The following is a 16,518-nucleotide window of genomic DNA, read 5'->3' on the forward strand; positions in this document are numbered from 1 at the left end:
ATTAATACGCTGTTTCATTAATCTCCGAAGCTTCAGGAAGCGTTATTTATTTAGCGTTATTTAGTTTTTTGGTAACTCTTTACAATAAGGTTTCATTAGTTAACATTAGTTCATACCTAACATAAACTAACCATGAGCAGTACATTTGTTACTGTATTTGTTAATCGTTGTTAACGTTAGTTAATAAAAATCCAGCTGTTTATGGTTTGTTCATGTTAATTCATAGTGCATTAACTAATGTTAAAGGTCCCATTCTTCGTGTGTTTTTTCGAAGCTTTATTTTTCCCACAATTTACTTATCTGTATACCTCTGTTTCCTCTGTCCTAAAAACGGCCTGATGATTTCCTTGTTCTATGAAGTCCCTCCTTCAAAAATACATAACGAGGTTCTGATTAGGCCGGCACTTCCCGCGCTGTGATTGGACAGCAGCTTAGTTGCACGGAAAGGTCCCGCCTCTTACCATAACGGGTAGATACGCGCTCAATGTTATTGCAAAAATGTCTATATTGCCTTATTAATTTGACCCGGAATCAGACCCGGAGAATATCAAAGAGGATTGATTACAACCTGCTCAGGAAAGACTTTTGCTGGATGTTTCAGAATGGTAAGCTGTCTATTCAGTTTAAACTGATCATTACAAACACCAACAATCGATGGTGTCTGAATGAATTACTACCCTTGTATATGCTAAGTTTTTCGGATTAGTTTCAATTACCATCTAACGCTAGTTAACAAGGCTAAACAGTGTTGCACTTTGTGTAATGAGTTACATAAACTGTTAAACGGACCAACTTAAATAATAAAATACACTTAGTGGTTGTGCACCATAAACAACGCCTTCTCCAGACAAAGAGGGAACTGCGTCGTCTTTTAAGAATAATCTTTCTGCGAATCCGGCATTAAAACTGATTGAGATTGAGGAAGCAGCCCTCAGCAAAATGTGCTGCACATAGTTTTAAATTGTGATTATAATTTTCCGGAACCGAGTTAACCATAAACTGTAGTCATTGATCTCGTACATCGTCCGTGGGAAGGCCAAACAAAGGTTATTTGACTCCGGGATGAAAATAACAGCATTTCAATGGCATGACGACAAACACACTCTACAAAAACAAGGCTTCCTATTCTCGACCTGCGAGAGCAAAAGGACAACGCCCCCGAATTTGCGTGTTCTTGTGGGCGGAGGGTTCGTCAACAAACGGTTTTAGTTGCGTCATTAAAGCAGGAAGTGCAGGGTACAGGTGTAGTCCAAACCGGCCGTTGGCTGTAGGCTTTGAAAGGGAACTTCTGTTAAATAAAATATCTCGCTTGGCATTGAACTTTGAGCTTTATAATTGTACAGGTATTATTTATGCTCCAACAGCAACATTTCACACTAACTAAAGTTTGAAAGATGGAATCGCAAAGAATGGGACCTTTAATGTTTCAATTAAAAAAGATTAATAAACGCTTTATAAGTGCAGTTCATTATTAGTTCATTATAACTAATGTAGTTAACTAATAGACCTTATTGTAAAGTTTTGCCAGTTTTTTATTTTTATTTTATTTATTTTTTATGTATTTTTTGCGCACAAAAACTGTCTTTAGTCCGGGTGACATGACGTCCCAGTTTTCCAAAAAGTACTTCAAATTTTGATTTGTCTGACCACATAACAGTTTTTCACTTTGCCACAGTTATTTAAATAAGCAGTAAATTTGTTAAAAAATAACCAGAGAAAACGCCTGTGCTTCTGAATCATGTTTAGATATGGCTTCTTTTTTGACCTATAGAGTTTTAGCTGGCAACTGTGTGCACCAACAATGTTTTCTGGAAGTATTTCTGAGCCCATGTTGTGATTTCTATTACAGTAGCATTCCTGTATGTGATGCAGTGCCGTCTAAGGGCCTGAAGATACAGTATGGATTTCATGAGAGCTACACATTTCAAAAAAGTTGGGACAGATAAAAAAAAGTTAAATGTAAGGAACAGCTGGAGGACCATTTTTCAACTTATTAGATCAACGGGTTGATCATGACTGATTGGGTATAAAAAGAGCCTCTCAGAGTGACAGTGTCTCTCAGAAGTCAAGATGGGCAGAGGATCACCAATTCCCCCAATGCTGTGGCAAAAAGTTTAATATTTTTATATAATAATAGTGGAGAAATTAGTTTTTTTGGACAAAAATTGCAAAGAGTTTAAAGTTATCATCATCGATAGAGCATAATATCATCCAAAGATTCAGAGAATCTAGAACAATCTCTTTGCGTAAGGGTCAAGACCGGAAAACCAAAATGAGCCAATATTTGCCATATTTCAAAATGTCTCATTTTTTAACATTTGTTATGTTATTGTTGCACGCTGAGAATATGTTGAATATGTTACGATGTACTTTTTTTTGTTTTGTTTTGTTTTCTGAACCAGATGTGAATTTTAGTTTTGTAAGGGGACTATATCAAAACTGCATCTTAGTTTTGTGTTAAATTAGATTGACTTTGCTGTCGAGGTCAGAGGCGAGCAGAAGAGTGACGTCACCGGTGCGCGTGTCCTGAAGCTGAGAAGAAAAAAACAAGCGAACGTGCATGTAGTTAAGTGTGTGTGTAGAGAAATCCTCGCGTGCAAAATACTAACTCCAACTGTAAACCGAGACAAATAAAGTTGTGAAAAGAAGACGGAGTCCTGTCATTTCAGGGGTGCAACATAAACTTGGTGTTTCTGCTCGGTTTGGAGTTTAGATTGCGAGGAAGCTGAGTGTAACATCGGCTATGTGCTGGGACGCAGCGAGAGCTGGCGGCTAGCGAGGGAGACCGACTGGGTCAACACTACAACGCTACACACAAGTGGTGAAGGTAAAACCTTTTCGTCATGTCTATAACACCGCCGATGTCATCTGAGTGGGAAAATATAGTGACGGAGATAGAAGAAAAGTTGTTTACACTGTCCGCGTCGGAGCTTAATGATATATGCGCAGCACTAAGCCTAACGGTGGAGAGAAGTGAAAGAGACCTACCACGTAAACTGAGAAGGCTTATTCTTCAGTATGTGGAAGGAGAAGAGGTCACGTCGCGAGAAGATGAGGGTTTGTCAGTGTTACTGCAACTAAATGATAAAATTGACGAACTAAAAGAGAAAAGTGATGATGGTGAAGCCCCGCTTCAACAAATAGAGCAACAGTGCCACCCCGTGGATGAAACTGGTATGACAGCCAGTAATGTAAATGGCAAAAGAAAGAATGTTGCTGCTGCAAACGCAATAGAAACTGAATCTGCTGTGAATCAGAGTGTAGCCTTTGTTCATCCAATGTACAGAAGAGACCTGAAAATAATAGGACAAATCGGAGAACCAAATCAAAAGGATAAATTGGCATACACAAGTTTGGAAAGGCAAATTCAGCGGGCGTTGAAAAAAGGATATGATGAGGGAGAAGTAGTTGAAGCTGTTATTCAAGCCATTGCTCCAGGAACAAAACTGAAGAGTTATCTTGAAAGCAGGGTTGATTTAACATTACAAGGACTCAGACAAATACTACGAACTCATTACATTGAAAAGGATGCTACTGAGTTGTACCACCTCCTCACACGCGCCGTGCAAGAGCAAAAAGAAACCCCCATACAGTTTGTGGTGCGAGCTATGGACCTGAGGCAACAAATTGTTCTCGCTTCAGAAAGAGTTAAATCTGGATTGAAGTACAGTGCAGAACTAATTCAAAATCAGTTTCTTCAATCAGTACTCACTGGTCTCCATGACGACACCATCCGAGCGGATGTGAAGCCATACTTACAAGATCCAAGAGTCAAGGATGAGGTTCTTCTGGAGAAAGTGACGATGGCATATAACCTGGAAACAGAAAGAAAGAATAAGCTGTCATCTACATCAAAAGCGAGAATGATTAAAGTTGCTGTGATTGCTGAGGAAAATGAGAAGGTGGACGAAGAGCTCCAAGCACACAAACCAGACAGCAAGCACAAACGTGACACACTGATGGAAAAGGTGGATCAGGGCAATAAAGCCATATGCGAAGCCATTCAGAACCTCACTACACAAATAGCAAGTCTTCAGCAAACGCCTAGGCTACAACCAGTAAGAATGAGTGAACAGCCAGACAGGAAGTACAGACCACAGCCTAGGACCCCAAGCAGTAGACGTTGTGAGATGTGTCAGCTGTCTAAGGCAGAGGGAAGGTGTGATCACTGTTATAAGTGTGGTAGCACCGAACATTGGGCTTCGGGTTGTCGAAAGAAAAATGCCTCTGTCAGCACAAACAAAATTGATATTCGACTTTATCACGCAGAGGACATGGAAGAAACGGATCTGTTTAATGCAAATACTCCAATCACTGGCAAGCAACGACAGACAGCCAAGCTGGTAGGGAAGAGATGTCTAGTTAGAGCCTCTCTGGGAGGAGTGGACACTACAATACTGTGGGACACGGGTTCACAGGTATCAATAGTGGGAACGAATTGGAAAAAGAACTACCTACCAGACATTGAGGTGCGACCGGTGAAGGAGTTGTTTGAAGGAGCGTTGGAACTCTCAGCCGCAAATGGAACAGATATTCCATATGAGGGGTGGATGGAGGTTGAATTCACTTTGTGCAAGGATGCAGTCGCTGGAATGAGTGACAAACCTGTATTGGTTCCAATCCTGGTTGCCAGCAGTAACATTGATCGACCTATAATTGGATTCAATGTAGTTGAAGAATTAGCGCTGATAAATGATCCATCTGGAGACTGCACACGATCAGGTGACATGATAAAGAGGCTGTGTTCAGCAATGGAGGTAGGGCGCAAAACTGCAAGGGCTGTTTTATCCGTTTTAAAGAAACAGAAGCCTGAAGTTCAACCCCATACAGTCAGAGTAGGCAGGCGGCCAGTGACTATACCCAAGAATGTAGTGATGGCGGTGCGTTGCAGTTGGCCGAATAAGGGGGTGTTATGGACATCACCTGTAGTGCTAGAACCAAGCTATGAAGCACCCTGGCCAACAGGGCTAAAAATCAGGGAACAGTTAGTCCATATACCGGCAAATGATGAGGGTAAAATTGAGATCTCAGTGGAAAACGAAACAGGAAATGATATCACCCTGGGTAGTCGCACTGTACTTGGCTGGTTGCACAATGTTGATGTTGTCTACCCGTTACAGGCAAAGCCTACCGAAGAGCAGAGCTCAGGGGTGTCGGATACCAATGTCGTCTTCCCCGTGCCGCAGCCTGGTTCTGACCCACCAGCTGAGCCCTGGGATCCACCTGTGGATCTGAGCCATTTGCCAGATGATCAGCGAAAAAAGGTACGACAGATGCTCAGAGAGGAATGTGATGTTTTTGCAAAAGATGAGTGGGATACAGGATGCATTAAAGAGTTGGAAATGGACATACAGTTAAAAGACAATGTACCTGTACAGAAAACATACAATGCAATCCCTAGGCATCTCTACCAAGAAGTTAAGACACACATTCAGGATCTACTCAACCGTGGGTGGATCCAGGAGTCCTGTTCCTCTTATTCTTCACCTGTCGTATGTGTTAGGAAGAAAGATGGGGGTCTTCGTCTATGTATAGACTACAGGCTGTTAAACGGGAAAACCCTGTCTGACCGTCATCCTATTCCGAGGATACAGGAGATCCTGGAAAACTTGGGAGGTAACTCTTGGTTCACGGTGCTGGACCAGGGGAAAGCCTACCACCAGGGCTTCATGAGTGAGAAGAGCAGACCCTGCACTGCATTCATCACACCCTGGGGGTTATATGAATGGGTAAGGATCCCATTTGGGCTGACTAATGCCCCAGCGTCTTTTCAACGCTACATGGAGGGATGTCTGAGAGACCTCCGAGATGAAATCTGTGTCCCGTATTTGGATGATGTCCTGGTGTTTAGCCCCAGTTTTGAACAGCATGTCCATGATGTGCGGCAAGTTCTCCAACGGCAACGAGAGTGTGGAATAAAACTAAGGCCAAAAAAATGTGATCTCTTCAAGGGTGAAGTCTGCTATGTCGGTCGGGTAGTCTCCGCTGAGGGATACAAAATGAATCCCAAAGAGGTGGAAGTGGTTCAAAAACTGAAGCAAGAGTCTCCCACCACTGTACGAGAGGTGAGAAAGCTGATGGGGTTCCTTAGTTATTACAGAGCTTATATACCAGACTTTTCTAGGGTGGCTAAACCCCTTTATGCACTCTTGGCCAAGCCCAAGTCTGAAGTGAAACAGAGCCAAAAGAAAAAGGGGACTGGCCGAAAGTCTATTCAGCTGCCGCCGTCCTATCCAATTCAGTGGACAGTGACCCATCAGGAGATAGTTGACCGAATCGTAGATCAGTTGACAAACCCACCCGTGATGGCATACCCCGACCTGGAGGAACCGTTCATCTTGCACGTAGATGCATCGGAAGAGGGCCTTGGCGCAGTTCTGTACCAGCGTCAGAAAGGTGTCCTAAGAGTGATAGCTTACAGATCGCGGACATTGACGGTAGCAGAGCGCAACTATAAGCTTCACTCAGGAAAATTAGAATTCCTAGCGCTAAAGTGGGCCGTAACGGAACGCTTCCGAGATTATCTGTTCCATGCACCTCACTTTACGGTGTATAGTGACAATAACCCTTTGATATATGTCACCAAATCAGCAAAGCTCAATGCTACTGGACACCGCTGGGTGTCAGAGTTAGCGGATTATCAATTCACCCTAAAGTACAGACCGGGAACGGCAAACCGAGACGCAGATTTCTTGTCGCGAAGGTCGAAGCCCATCGACGAGATCATGCGAGAATGCACTGAGGAATGCCAACAGGAAGCTATTGAATGTATTGGGAAAGCTCTGGAGGAAACTCAAATGGGAGAAGTTAATTGGATCTCTGCCCTCACCTGTAATGTAGATGCACTGCCAGAAGAGTATAACATCTCAGAGCCGATCCAGCCTTTTGGACCAGAAGACCTCAGGGTTGCTCAAAATGCAGACGTAGTCATTAATAGAGTCTTGACTCTGAAGAAAACACATGTGTACTTGAAGCATAGAGACAAAGTGGCAGAGGATGGAGCTGTTAGACGTCTTCTCAGGGAGTGGTCGCACCTGCAAGTCGATGGAGATGGCATCCTCAGAAGGGAGACAGTGACAAGAAACCAGCTGGTCGTTCCTGAATCCTTAAAGCCTCTTATCTACAAGTACTTACATAAAGAAATGGGGCATTTGGGCGCAGAAAGAATGGTGGCTCTTGCTAGGGAACGCTTCTTCTGGCCTAAGATGAGGCAAGAGATGGAACACTATGTTACTCAGGTGTGCCACTGCATGAAAAGAAAAAAACCGAATAGGATAACTCGCACTCCAGTCCAAAGTATTGAAACTTCCGCACCACTTGAAATGGTCTCTATTGACTACTTACACTTGGACAAGTGTAAGGGAGGGGAGGAGTACATACTAGTGGTCGTGGATCACTTTACAAAATACGCACAAGCGTATGCGACGAAAAATAAGTCTGGGAAAACGGCGGACAGAAAGCTCTTTGATGATTTCATTATGCGCTTTGGCTTCCCATCCAAGATCCACCATGATCAGGGGAAGGAGTTTGAAAATACTCTCTTCCACAAGCTTGAAGGCTACTGTGGTATAAACCATTCACGCACCTCCCCGTATCACCCACAAGCTAATCCAGCAGAGCGCTTTAACAGAACACTGCTGGGTATGTTGCGTACCCTCGGGGAATCTCAGAAGTCTAGATGGAAAGAACACTTGAATAAAGTGGTACATGCATACAACTCCACTGTGCATGAAGCCACAGGATTTTCTCCATTTTTCCTGCTCTTTGGTCGTGAGCCAACACTGCCTGTGGATCTAATGTTCCCGAAGCAAGGAAACGAACGACGGCAGTCACGCACAGACTATGCAGAAAAATGGAGGGATGTCATGCAAGAGGCTTATGCCATCGCCATGCAAAATCTAAAGAAAAGTGCGAAGAGAGGGCAGAAAAATTACAATCGACGGGCATGGAGTTCCAGTCTTGAGCCAGGTGATCACGTCCTGGTAAGAAACCTCACACCTAGAGGTGGGCCCGGTAAATTGCGCAGCTACTGGGAGGACGCAATTCATGTCATCAAGGAACGAAAAGGCGAAGGGAGCCCCGTGTACGTGGTAGAACCCTTCCAAGGAGCAGGAAGAAGACGTGTGTTACATCGTAACTTATTGCTGCCATGTCCTTACCTGGTTGAAGAACCCGACGTTGATGAACCCAACCTGAAGAAAAAAAGCAAAGAAAGTAAAGCAGAACAGACAGCAATAGGAAACAATAAACACCGTCATGACACTTACCTGTCAGATTCAGATAGTTCCAGTGAAGAAGAATATCCCCTGTGGACAACGACTCAAAGGGCCAATGTACCCCTCAATGTTACAGCAGAGGAGTTTCACCCAAGAATGGAAACACCTAAACATGTAACCAAGGAGATGGTGGTATCAGAAGAACCCTTCGAAGGGCTGAACATTGAAGGAGAAATGGAAGCTCCACTCAGTGGATCAGAAGATGAGCACAGTGAGGCTGGGACAAGAAATGACAGGCCCAAGAGAGTTAGACGGCCCCGACGTGTTTACACCTATGACCAGTTAGGTGAGCCAACGTACCAGCAGTTGAAGACCTGCCCTGTGGGAGTGAAGTGGTCTACCGGAACCAGCCATGACCTCTCTGCCGGCTCATCATTCATGTAGCCTTTCTATCATTGCTAATAGTTAAAAGAAAAAAACACAGAGATACAAATTCATAAGTTTTAGTTTATAATTCATAACTAATTTAGTTAAACATCTAACAAGTTACAGTTCATGGCAGGAGTACAAAATAAGTTATCTGTGCAATTATTATTAAAAAAAGTAATAAGAACAGAACTGGGCTATTATTTGAGTATATTGAAACCTGTGAAAAACAATAGTGTAATAGTGGTTACGTGTACACTTACAATAGGAAAGAAGTAAACTCATAGCTGAAAATATGTAGACATACAAGAACGGGTGTAAATGGTATTTTCCTTGTCCCTGTGTGAAGATTTGGGGGGCCCACCAACACTTCTACGGATTATGCACCCTTTAATACTTATGGACTATGAACTCTTAGTCTTGTGTTGATGCTATGTGATTCTGAGGCTATAGGAAAGAAGTTTGGAGGAATAATGGAGCCCAATTATGCTATAATGTATAGTGTGGAAAACTAAAACTTATTTGTTAACTCAACCTTTATGAAAAGTTAGATTGTTGACATTGTTAAATCTAATTAAGAAGCAAATGTTTGACAACATTTTTTTTTAGTGGGGGAGGGTGTTGCACGCTGAGAATATGTTGAATATGTTACGATGTACTTTTTTTTGTTTTGTTTTGTTTTCTGAACCAGATGTGAATTTTAGTTTTGTAAGGGGACTATATCAAAACTGCATCTTAGTTTTGTGTTAAATTAGATTGACTTTGCTGTCGAGGTCAGAGGCGAGCAGAAGAGTGACGTCACCGGTGCGTGTGTCCTGAAGCTGAGAAGAAAAAAACAAGCGAACGTGCATGTAGTTAAGTGTGTGTGTAGAGAAATCCTCGCGTGCAAAATACTAACTCCAACTGTAAACCGAGACAAATAAAGTTGTGAAAAGAAGACGGAGTCCTGTCATTTCAGGGGTGCAACATTATCTATATTCTATATTACAATTTGTTCAGTGTCCCAACTTTTTTGGAATCGGGTTTGTAGCTGTACCGTCTATTCCAACATTCAAATACAAGACTAGTCTACAGTCACAGTACTTTGCTCTGACTTTGTGATTCCAACTTATCCGGCAGCTTATCCAACAGTTTACTGCCTTTGGAACCCAAAAGACTCGAAAAATGTGAGAGGCACTAATAGACATCCTGACCAGCAGTCTCTCTGCCTGGAGCTGTACCGCCTCTGAGTGGTGAGAATTTCCCTTCCCTTCATGATATATACTGGTCACAATTCCTTAGCAGAGCCACCAAAATAGTCAGAGACACCACTCACCTCACCCATGGTCTCTTTAACCTTCTGCCATAAGGCAAATGCTACCGCAGTATGCGGTGCAAGTCAAGTCAACTTTATTTATATAGGGCTTTTACAATGACGATTCTTTCAAAGCAGCTTAACAGTGTTAAACAGGACAATATTGCAACAAAATTTGATCCGGCTGTACAGCCGCTCTGGATATTTTTTTTTAAAAATTAGATCAAAATTTGAGTTACCCCAACTGAGCAAGCCAAGCCAAAGGCAACAGTCGCAAGGAACCAAAACTCCATCAGGGCATGATGGAGAAAAATAAACCTTGGGAGAAACCAGACTCAGTTGTGGTGCCAGTTCTACAGGAAAGACACAGGAGAATTATTTTGACAATAGTGTGTAACAGAGGCCAGCTAGTAGTTGCTGTGCGAGTAAACCTCACTCCTCTGACCTCAAGAGACGCTCTAGTGACTGACGGTAGAGGTTGCAGATTTAGCCTCCTTGTTAGAGTGTCCGACTCTCATGCCGGCGGACCTGGGTTCAAGTCCCGGTCCGAACAGTAGGGGTTACAAGTGCATATACTAATAGCTCAGCAAGCTTATATACAAAGTCATTTGGTGTAGGTCCAGTCCGTAGTGCATAATATGTGGGTATTGGATCTGCCATTCCTGCCTGAAGACAAGGAGGGCAGGGGCGCAGCTGACCCCCCGGGATATGGACAGGGCCATCCTGGTGGTGGTGGGAAGGATGGGGTTAATTGTCACTTCAGTATCTGCGAACTCAAACATGTATAAGTACTGAGCTTTTATACAGTGAGCATGAGAATATAATTAGATTGGAGTGAAGGCCGTAGTGAAGTGACGTAGTAATTGAGTCTTCCCAGCAGAAGCTTTTATTTCTCATCTGGCCTATTAACAAACAGTGTATGATTATTATTATTATGGCAACCTTACAGGTCAGAAATAATATTAGGTCGGAATATTCAAAAGTTCGAATTGTTACTTAAGAGATGGGTTTATTTAGGATGCAAGTCTGTGAGATTACATAATAGGCCATCAGACTACTCAATTCCCTTTAACAGTACACAAACATACTGTCTGAACTCATATTTTTAGACCCATATTTGCACAACTCAGATTGCTTCTACTTTTATGCAGTTATCAATATCACATCACTCATGTACTTTATATTCACCAGTGACTGTTTACATTATTATTACTTTTTGAAACACACAACTCAAAATGTTGCTACTTTTGTGCAATAATCAATGTATCATCATCCCTAGTGCACTGTATTAATATTCAATAGTGTCTGTTTACATTACATAAATATTACTTGTGCAATTCCTACCATTACTTGTTTGTACTACAATACTACTTATTATTACTCATGCAATACATTACCATTACCTGTGCTTTTTTTTTTAAACCACAATTAAATGTTTTTTAGTGTCTTTGGTCTGTTTATACTGTCAAATTGTCTATTTATTGTTATGTATATCAGCCCTTTTATGTTTATATTTGCACATAGAGCCTGGGGTAATGAAATCTTGTTCATCTGTTCTGCTTTTCCGCTGTTAATGATAATAAAGTAAATTAAAAAAAAATTATATATATATATATATATATATATATATATATATATATATATATATATATATATATATATATATATATATATATATATATAAACACGCACACATTTTTTTTGCAATTAGTTACTTTTTAGGGAGTAATGCAACATTGTAACGCATTAATTTTAAAAGTAATTTTCCATACAATAACAGTTCATAACAGTATTGTATGGAAGCTTGTTTCTGCCAAAACTTCGGCCTAAGTTTTAGACTTTTTTGAATGGGGAATGGCATTTAGGGGGTAAAATGTGTGTTATTTTGGCATGGTTGCCTGCTAAAATTTGTATTCCTGGAACTATATATCCCATAATTGAGGTTACTTCAACCCGCGGACATGGAAATCGACCAGTGGGAAAACCACAGACTTGGCAACACAGGGCAGTTGAGTTCTGCTGACATTTGACAACTAAAATTGTCGCTCCGTTGCTCTGATTGGTTATAGGTCTATCCAATTGAGGTCTTTCCTGGTTCGGTTGAAACATTATTACAGCCCAATGGAGCAGAATCAGACTCATATTCTCACTAGAATTCAGTATGATGACATCAGGCTAATGCAACAGAAATAGTTGAGTACATAATAGTTAAGGCCACCAAATGAAAAAGTGAGACCAGAAATTATTGTACTAAGGTCCTGTTTACATCTGGTTTTAAGATGCATTTTGGTCGATCATATCACAAGTAGATGAGGGAGACACATTCCCGTTTACACCTGGTGTTTTAATTGCGTCTCTTTTGTACAATTTAACCACTTTTGTCCTGATTTTTTCCAGGGGAGGGTCTATGGGTGAGTACATTTATGGTGAATGCTTGTGTGTGTTTGTAATAAATCAGGAACGATGTGCGTTCATTTACTTAAGATATATGACATAAGACAATAAGTTTTGTTTCTGAAAAATGAATCAAGATTAAGTGAGTTTTTGCTTAAAACAAGACAAGAGCATTTTGATATTAAAAACGCAGTTATCATTTTCACATCCAGTGGCGCATTGTTTAAATAGCAAATGCAGTCGTGACACGAATAGCACACAAAGTAAGCGTCCTTCTGAAGTAACTGTATCTTGATTAAAGTATTTTTAGATATATACTGAGTAACAGACACATTGTTTTGTAGTGTATGCATCAATGCATCAAACACAACGATGCATAATTCTACCTGCTCTCCAGTCTAGATATGTTCAATGTCTTCTAAAAGGTGGTTTATATAAACCATCCATCAACCTTTAGAGAACCCCCCCATGCACCTCTTACAGGATTCACACCACCGGTGGAGGCAGTGACCCTTAAAGTTATGTGCCGAAAGGTCTGGTTCCCACTCCCACGAGACCAGGGGAGATCACTATCTGCTAGTTACGGGAAAATGATGTGTACAGTTCAGGCGGCTCAACCTCGGATAAAATATTTGCTCTGTGGTATTTATCCATTCCCTGCAGACACCTGAATGTCAGGGCATTTAAGACTGGAAGGACCACAAGCAAGCTGGTCTTGGTTGACATGTTACGGCCATGGAAAACCTACACCGGAGACTGAATTTGTCAGCTAGGACACATCTCGTATTGGTCCTGGATCAAAAAACGCACACAGCCCTATCCCTTTCCCTAAACTTACCAGTGGAATCAGAAGAAATTAGAATGCCACTAACCCCAAACCTAGCCCTTAAATCTTTGTTAAATCACAGTCACGCCATAACACCTGACCTACACATACTTCAGACTTGACAGGCACCGTTTTGCACTGCCTCTGCATGTGCCTCCAAACCACAATGTTGTTGACTAAAAGGTCAACAACCATTTTTTTTTTGTCTTAGTGTAGTTTGGCTGAATAGTAGAAAAAAACATATTATGAGTATGATAAAGCATAATATGGCAGGCAAAAGGAAAACATTGCTTACAGGAAACAGCTGGCCGTGGTCTTGACAGCATAATTCATTAGTGTACAAATCAGACTAAATCTGTAAGAACGGAGAAAGGCTTAATACTGCCCCCTATAGCAACAGACGGCTGCTCTCCAGCATCTCTGCATTGTGCAGTCAGATATGAGAGCTTGATATAGCTTTCACCAATCGTGATGCTCATCTGTAATGCAAAGGATAGAATAACTGAGAGAAGTCGCCGCTGGCATTGCAATCAATCCTCAGATTGACAAATAAGCTGGTTGTGTTCTAAAAGCATAAAAATAAAATCAAAAAATGTATATTGTATTTTGCAGAACCATGGTATCTTCTGAGTATAAGAGCAATACATGATGATGATGATAATAAATTGTTTATATATATATATCAGTCTGTCCATCCATCCGTCCAACTATCCCGATGACTTGATCCATCTATCAGTCTGTCGGTCCATCTATCAGTCCATCTATCAGTCCATCTATCACTCTCCATCCATCAGTATATCTGTTTGTCTTTCAGTCCGTCCATCTATCTGTCTATCAGTCTGTCCGCCCAGCTATCCGTCTATCAGTCTGTCTGTCCATCCGTCAATCTTTCCATCAGTCAATCCATCTATCAGTCTGTTCTTCCTTCCATCTGTTGTTCCGTCTGTTCGTCTATCAGTCTGTCTGCCTGTCCGTCCATCTGTCAGTCTGTCCATACATGCATCAGTCTGTCGGTCTATCTATCAATCCATCCATCTATATATATATCTGTCCATCTATCATTCATATATCTATCAGTCTGTCTATCAGTCTATCTATCTGTCTATCAGTTCATCTATCAGTCTGTCTGTTTGACTATTAGTCCGTCAGTGTATCTGTCCGTCTGTCTATCAGTCTATTAAACCTTATGGCAAAATAATAATAATGATAATAATAATGATAAGAATAATAATAATAATAATAACAAAAACAACAACAACAACAACAACACATGTTTTCTGTAATTGACTGATTGGTTGTTGGTTAAGTAAATTATGTAGAATGAAAATGTTTGAAGATTAGACTAGACACTTTTCCTTTCTTAAACATACATTTTTGTTATGTAACTTCATTGGCTTCACATTGGAAAAGTTAGTGAGCTAAAAATAGTCCTCTGCTCATTAGTACGAACAACCATTTCAGATAATAGCATTGGTTACAGTCGAACAATATAAAAATTTCATAGCTTCCACACAAGCTAGCCTTGTACTGATGTCTCCTTTTAAATACTTCATTGTTTAAGCCTGCGTCATAGAAACCAGGGATTCAGGGACCATCCAAACCTACGTCACAGGAACTTTAAAATGGAGAAATATTCAAATTTACATCGCAAGATGAAAAATAAAAATAAAAAAATAGTCCAAGCCCATGCAAAACATTTGGGCAATCTACGGAACTACAGATGGCATGTGTAATTTGTGCTTAGTATTGCCGGTACAAATCCCCTCAGATACCTCTTGGGAGAGAAACGACATTTTGACACACAAAAAATGACTTTTTAGGCACAAACCTGCTGAGACATGCAGGGTTCGCCATTTACATTTGTATTAAATTATGTCCTCTCTTTTAAATTGCAATTCATTTGTTCATTTATAAGTACATCTGCTTCCTTACAAATTGCCACATAGGTATAATAAAAGATTGTAAATTATCATTCAACAGAGGCGTTGTGCCGTCGGAATGGGTTCTATTGTGTTTCAGTGATTGAAAATTCCTCTGAATTATTAAGAGCTTTCTATGACCTTCACCAACATATAAACATGCACATATAACATGTGCAGGTCATGAAAATAAGCTCTGCAATGGCTTACATGTTAACCCACCAATTTGTAGGTGACATTTGAAGAGTGCAGTCAGGGTTATGCTGCGTTGCGAACAATAATGCTGCTTCAACTGAAGACGAGATGCACTTCAAGCAGAACTGTAAACAAATGACTTAAATGTCAGTATTTAAAATGTAATAATGGAGCTGCTGTCCTGAGCAATGCTTAATGTGTTATGTCTCAGAGGATTCAGCATAAAGATGTGGATGCATTACATCTGAGCCAAGGCGACCGCAAAGATGATTTCTGGAACTACGCATAAACAACTTGTGATATCTTAAAGGGCATATACACCTTTATGTGGTAATGGGTCTTTAAAAGTCTTATGAAACCAATGACACACACACACACACACACACACACACACACACACACACACACACACACACACACACACACACACACACACACATATACACATATAGATACATATGGGTTTTTCCAGCATAGAGAAATAAGAGGTGGTCACCTCCGTCTGTCGACAAAAAAACAGAGACAGACATAAGTATGCTCAGATTAGGTCTGTCGTGATACTTAAAAAATCTTTGGAAATGTATATCGTCACATGATACTCCAGCAATCATTCTTATATTATGATTTGCTGGAACAAGTCACCTGAAGCCATTCCATAGCTGACTGTGAGTGACAGAAGTATATATACATTGTTAAATTAAAATCGTGAAACTCTTCTGCCCTCCTCTGCAGCTGTCAATCATTCTCCGTTCAGCATTCAAACAGCACCCCTCGTCCCGTTACGTTAAAGCTCACTTCAAGATGATATATTCCTGTTATTATACTTGATCTGTAGATAAAGGGCTGTGGTTTTGCATAAAGTGACTTTATCTTGCTGGCTTTTATCTACATTAGCTGTTTCTGAACGATGTTGTACTCGCTACTGGGTGACAAAACAAGGACTATTAGCATCACACACACAATAACTGGAATTTAAAGGCACAATATGTAATGTTTCAGCATTAAAAATATAAAAGATCACTATATCTATGTTATATATTTTTTAAAGTTGTGTGTTTACATTATCCCGACAGTTCTAATTAACTTCTAAATCCAGAGAAATTAATATTTTAATTCGAAGACACGGACCGTGTCTTTATTTCCGTTATGTCGCCAGTCTTTCACGTCATATCCACGTTTGCGTCTTGCTTCCTGCGGAACTCGGCGGAACCATAGATATCTATGGGCGGAACCGCCAAACTCAAAGAG

Source organism: Pseudorasbora parva, chromosome 14 (assembly GCF_024679245.1).
Source record: "Pseudorasbora parva isolate DD20220531a chromosome 14, ASM2467924v1, whole genome shotgun sequence".
In the NCBI taxonomy this organism is placed as follows: Eukaryota; Metazoa; Chordata; class Actinopteri; order Cypriniformes; family Gobionidae; genus Pseudorasbora; species Pseudorasbora parva.